Raw genomic sequence first — 6,657 nt, 5'->3', positions numbered from 1 at the left:
TGGTAATAAAAGTTTTCTTACACCCTTAAGTTTTAAGCCTGCCTTGCTTTTGCTCCTGGTCCTATCAGACAACAAAAAAGAAAATATATTAAAATTACTGAATCTAAACACCTACAGTGGCTCCCTGGCAGAGGAATTCAACCCCTGCAAGGTGGAACTGCCTGAACCCAAATCCCAGGATCACCGAGGCTGCAAAAATCCTCCAGGATCACTGGATCCAGCCTGTGACTGATCCCCCGATTCCACATCCAGGGATTCCTGGGACACCTGCAGGGCTGGAATTTGGTCTGCTCCCACACTGCAGTGGGAAAACTTAGATCTCTGAAATCTGGGAAAAATACAGAGATTTTGTTCTAATTTTTAATATATATATATATATTTTTTTTTTTTTTCCCCAGCTTCAGTGGTTTGGGAACTATTTTTTTTTCTGGTAAAGGAGTTTTATTTTAATAACTGCAAGCAGCTCTGTTTGCGTCCTTCAGGCAGAAATCCCCACCGTGACCACGTTGCTGTGCTAATGGAAATAAAAGGTGAGAGAACTAAAAATAAAAATAAAAATACTTCAGGTGTCTACACTTGAGTTCAATTAATGCCTCCATCTTCGTCTATCAAACACTTGAGAGAGCCACAATAAAAGGAAATACAGATGTAAGTGGCCAAACAAAGTGGCCAGCAGACAGAAATCACCCCCTCCTCATGAAAACGCTCAGGGAATCAAATGATTTCTTTAATTTTCTCATTTTCCCTGCAATAATAGCAAAAATACCCCAATAATACCAAACACTGCAATAATATCAAACCCACCCAGGTGATGTTACCTGTGCAGAGCTCAGGATTCTCCTCCTGGCCCTGTAGTTTTGGGGTTTTTTTCTACAGAGCTGGGATTTGCTCTGAGCATCCGAAGGAAACCAGTGAATTATGTGATTTTTTTAAAAATTTTTTTTAAAGTGTGAATCCCTGGGGATAAGTTAGAAAATGCTTCAGTGCTTTTTAAAATAGCATTTTGCTCAAGTGCTGGCTTGGCTGGTGCTGCAGAGCAGAGACTTTATTTTTCTATTTATCTATTTATTTACTTATTTATTTATTTTAGGATCCCAGGATTTTTATCTCTTTATTTATGTATTCATTTATTTTAGGATCCCAAGACATGTATTTATTTATTTATTTATTTATTTAGGTTCCAAATATTTTATTTTTAGAATTCATTTATGTATTTGTTTGTTTAATCTAGGATCCCAGAATTACTTATTTATTTGTTTGTTTGTTCAGAAAAAATATTTTTGGTTTAAATTTATTTATTTGCTTATTTGTTTTATTTAGGATCCTGAGATCTATTTATTTATTTATTTATTTATTTGGGGCTTTTTAGAATCCATAGATTTTATTTTTAAATTATATTTATTTATTTATCATAAGAGCACGAGATTTTTATTTATTTTTTTGTTTATCTGTTTGTTTATTAAGGATCCATATATTTTATTTTAAATATTTATTTATTTATTTATTTATTTATTTATTTATTGAATGAATCCAATATTTTTATTTACTTACTTACTTACTTTTGTGTCTATTTCAGGATCCAAATAGTTTATTTTTAAAACATATTTACTGTAGGGTCCTGATATTATTTATTTATTTATTTATTTATTATCCATATATTTTTATTTATTTTATTTTATTTTTTACTTATTTATTTATTTTATGGTCCAAAGGTTTTATTTATTTTATTTAATCTATTTTAGGATCCAGAGTCTTCCCATGGTTCAAAGTTCTTTGGTTCCCTCTGTTCTGCTCTCACTGGGAATTTTCTGTTGGAAAAACCAGCCCTTGAAGAATAATAAAATCGGTTCATTGTTACCTCGAGATTATTTGGAATACCCAGAAAACACGTGACCACAAATATTTTTGTTTCCAGCTGGAAAATTATCCATTGGAGAAGCTGCAGCTCCTGGGATACCCTGGAAGAGACTCTGGAGTCAAGTTTAAACGAATTAGAGGAATTCAGTGAATTCAGTGAATTAAAGGAATGAACTGTCCCGTTTTTGGGGGGACTGAGCCCAGGAGGGACAAGGGCAGAGGGCTCAGGGTGGGCTCTGCCAGGCTCAGCTCTGCCCACCCCAAAGCTCCCACCCTGCCCGGGATCAGCACAAGGGGCTGAGCTTTGCACTGATATCCCAGCCTGGATCTCCACCCCCGTGCCCGGAAAAGCACAAATCCTAATTTTAATTTCCAATTCTCAATCTTTCCACGAAGTATTACATCAAAACGCCCCCGGTTTGTTTGCTGGGATAATTCCGAAAATATTTTTGCTACGAAAGAAACTTCATTCTGGTGAGGAATCATCCTATCACTGCACAGAAAAAGGCATCATAGGGGGTGATAAAAATATCTGTGACAATATCGTGCGGAATGAAAAAAAAAAAAAAAAAAAAAAGGATCAGCTTTCCTTTCCTGAAAGGCCAGGACTGAGCACAAAAGGGCTGAGGGGGTCAGGGTCACCCCGGACATCCCTGGAGCATCATTCCATGGTACCCACTCCAATGTTCTCCCTCTCCACCACATTTATAGACACTGATATTATATAATAACCAATAATTGTGAGGAAAACGTGGATTTATCCTCAGAAGCCTCGATCCCAGTTTGAATTTCCAGGAAATAAATCAGTGTTTGTAGCCGGGCAGGAAAAATGCCCTGAAGTCATCGGGACATTTCTTACCTGCTACTCACAATTATGATTTTTAGGGGGATTATTTTGGAGCAGGATCCTTCCTTCCTGGAAAGACCAGGCAGGTTGAAATATTTCTTTCCCATGGAAAACTCGCAATTAATTCCTTTATCCTTTTGGGATATTTTTCCATCTTATCCCTCACCCCTGCGTGGTTAATTTAAACATCCCCCGTAACCTGAGATTGTAAAAAAAAATAAATTGTACGAATATTTCTGAAAACCCAAATCTTCATTCTCCTGTGCCCACTGGTTGCTACCGAGGTGTTAAAATAATTTATCCCGTTACCCTAACGAGTCCTTGACGCACCCAAAAAAGAGAATTTTGTGTGATTTTTGGGAACCGCGGGGCATTTTCCCGGCGATGCATCCACACACGGAGAGTAAATAAAAGGTCGAGTGGTGGGCACATTAATTACGACCTTCATTTAGAGGGGAGGGATAATGAAGGGAGCTGTAATGGGGCTGGTGGGGCAGGCAGAGCGCTCCTGGCTCGCTCGGGAGGTGCCGGTCCCGAGGGATCGGGAATTTCTGCCAGGATGGTTCCGCAGGGACAGCCCCGGAGCCGCCTGTGCTGCTGAGGTTTAATTTAAAGTGTGCTTCTCACTAGGCTGCTCACAACACTTAATTAAACTCTGCTGCTTTGGCAATGACAAATGCTGGGGAGCTGGGGAGCTGCAGCCACCGAGGAGTCTCCGATTCCATTTGTGTGTGGATGCAGGTCAGGAGAGAGGAAAGGATAAAAATGGGATTATTCCAGGGGTTTTAGGCAGTTGTCACTTCCCAGCACCCGTGTGGGTCCTTGGAAGGGATTCTTGGGGACAGGATTCATCAGGCTGTGCGTTCGGATACTGCAGCACGTGGATGTGGGAAGAGATTCCCGCTGTTCCTCAGCCCCTTCACGGGAGATTTGCTCCTCATCCAGGATCCCTCTGCACCCGTGGGATGAAGGGCACCGAGTGTGCCCTGGGCTGGCACTGCTGGGACACCTCCAGGGCTGGGGACAGCTCTGGGACAGGAGGGACCCCGAGGGGATGGAGCGTGGCCAGGGGAGGGAACAGAGCTGGGAAGGGGCTGGAGAATTCCTGAGGGAAATGGGAAAGGGGCTGGAGAATTCCTGAGGGAAATGGGAAGGGGCTCAGCCTGGAGCAAAGGAGAATCCAGAGGGATCTTTTCCCTCTCTGGAATTCCCTGACAGGAGGGGACAGCCGGGGGGGATTTGGGATCTTATCCCAGGGAACAGGGACAGGAGCAGAGGGAACGGCCCCAGGGGAGCTCAGGGGGGACAGCAGCAGGAATTTCCCCATGGAAAGGGTGCTCAGGGATTGGAAATGCCCAGGGAGGGTTGGATCCCCATCCCTGGATTGTCCCAGGAATTCCTGGAGGTGACACCCAGAGCTCTGGGGACAAGGTGGGCACTGGGCACAGCTGGGACTCCATGGGCTGGGAGAGCTTTTCCAGCCTCAGGGATCCTGGGATTCTTCGTTCAGCCCCTCTGTGGGGCCAGTTCCCCCTCCCCACCCCCGTGGTCCCGGGGTGCAGTCCCTGGGCTCCACTCCCTGTGCTTCTCCCACTCTTCCCTGGTTACTTTTGCTGATGTATTTTCCCAGCCCCCCTCATTGCCCATTTCTTTCCCACCTCCAATCTCTTCTTTCCCCTTTCTCTATTCCCAAATCAAGCTGAACCAGACCATAGAGGCAGAAGAAACTTCAAGATCCCATTTCCTGACTTAAACCCCATTCCCTTCACTCCATAAGGGATCACAGGGATCCTCAGGGCCTCTGCTGTGGGACATCTCTTCCCAGAAATGCAGCTCCCCAAATCCAGAGGCACTCACTGGGGGAAGGTGATTGCAGAGAAAATCAGATTGTGCCGTTCCCTATTCAGACAGGTTTTTAAACAGACAACCTTGTCCCAAGTCAATAAAAAGAATTAAATCTATTCCCTCACATTTCTGCCACGAAATAGCAGGCTGGGATGTGAGGAAACTCCTGCCTGGGTAATTTTAGCTGCCAGAGCTGTATTTTAGGTGTACACGGACACCAACTGCATGTTCCAGCACGGTGTCCTTTGGTTTAATTCCCTGTTCCCTGTCCACCTGTCCGTGCAGCTCAGGCAGGGGAATGTAAATTGTCAGGGATGTGTGGTCTCGTTTAACACCTGCATTAATAATAAAAAAAAAAAAAGAAAAAAAAAAAAGAAAAAAGGCAGTGAAAAGCTCTGGCTGATGAGATCAGTGGGGTTTCTCCTCTCTCTCCAATCCCCAACCACGGCGTGCCAGGACACGGCTGGAACAAGAGAATCTGGGAAGTTCCTCCCATTCCAAACCCTGGGATTCCATAAGGAACTTACACATTTTGGGAAGCTGCCCCCTCGATTTAAGCCTATCCTGAAGCTGAAAATTTCTGAGAAAAAAACAAAACAAAACAAAACAAAAACAACAACAAAAAAGTTGTTGTTTGGTTGGGGTTTTTTGGTTTTTTTTGTTTGTTTGTTTTTTTGGGTTTTTTGGGTTTTTTTTTTGCCTTGAAAACCTCTGATCTTTTGGCAATAATAAATCAGAATTTTACAAAATGAGGCTTCGGTTTCCCCTGGGGTGTTTAAAATAAAAAAAAAAACAAAGGGGGATGTGGGTGCAGGAGGGAGGTACCTCCAAACCCTTGGGTGTGATTGCAGGGCTGGACAACATTCCCAGTGAATTCCAGAGGCTCCCAGAGGGATTTCAGGGCGTGTTTCCCTGGGGATGGGGGACAGGAGCTGGCAGGACATGTTGGATCCAGCAGAAAGAGCGACAGAAATATCACCCTGCTTGGAGCTTCTTTTGCTCTTTGAGGGCTATTTCTGACGAATTCTAATGCAAAGCATTTTGTTAATTTAATTGATTTTTTTTTTTCTTTCAGTAGGGACTTGAATAAAAGCTCACACGAGTCCCCAAGGGCCGGTGCTTCTCTTTGATGTGGCCCAGCTCTCTCCCATCCTTTTCCATCCTTTTCTCCCCTCTTTTTCCCTGCCAGGACCTCTCTCCTAACCCCTTGCACCCCACAAATTGTTCCCTGCATCCTTTCCCTCTTGTCCTCTCTCCAGCTGGGGACATCCCAGAGCATTTCCCAGTCACCAGTGGGGAACATTCCTCTGTCTCCCCACCCTCACTGGGATCCCCTGAATTCCTCAAATTCCCCTGAATTCCCCTGAATTTTTCTGAATTCCCCTGAAATCCCCTGAATTCCTCAGAATTTTTCTGAATTCCTCTGAATTCCCCTGAATTCCCCCCAGTGTTTTCCACAGAAACGCTCAGAATTTTGGCAGATTTATGATATTTAAGTGCAGATTTTAGGACTTTTTCGGCCATTTTTAGTATGATTTTTAGGGGATTTTTACATTTCTTAACGCAAATTTTTAGGGATTTTTCTCCTTTTTTTTTTTTTAGGCTGAATTTCCCCCCAAAGTTTTTTGCAGAAATCCTTGGAATTTTGGCAGATTTTGGGTGTTTTAGTGTAGATTGTAGGACTTTTTTGGCCATTTTTAGTATGATTATCAGGGGATTTTTGCCTTTCTTAGTGAAAATTTTCAGGGATTTTTCTTGTTTTTTAGGCTGAATTTTCCCCAATATTTTTCAGAGAAATGCTCAGAATTTGAGCAGGTTTGGTGTGTTTTAGTGCAGATTTTAGGATTTCTTTTTATTATTTTCAGTTCCATTTTTAGGGGACTTCTGAGCTTCTTAGAGCAAATTTTTAGGGATTTTTCTGGTTTTTTTAAGGCTGATTTTTTTTTCCTGTGTTTTTCCCAGAAATTCCTGGAATTTTGGCAGGTTTGGGGTGTTTCAGTGGAGATTTTGGCCACCTAATGACTGATTTTAGGACTTTTGGGGGGGGCATATTTTGGATATTCCTTTTCCTGGAGATAGAGCAGCTCAGCCTGAACCTGTTCACCCTT

The sequence above is a fragment of the Cinclus cinclus genome, chromosome 9 (assembly GCF_963662255.1).
Source record: "Cinclus cinclus chromosome 9, bCinCin1.1, whole genome shotgun sequence".
NCBI classification, from domain to species: Eukaryota; Metazoa; Chordata; class Aves; order Passeriformes; family Cinclidae; genus Cinclus; species Cinclus cinclus.
The sequence above is the reverse complement of the archived record's forward strand: the minus strand, read 5'-3'. Positions refer to the sequence as shown.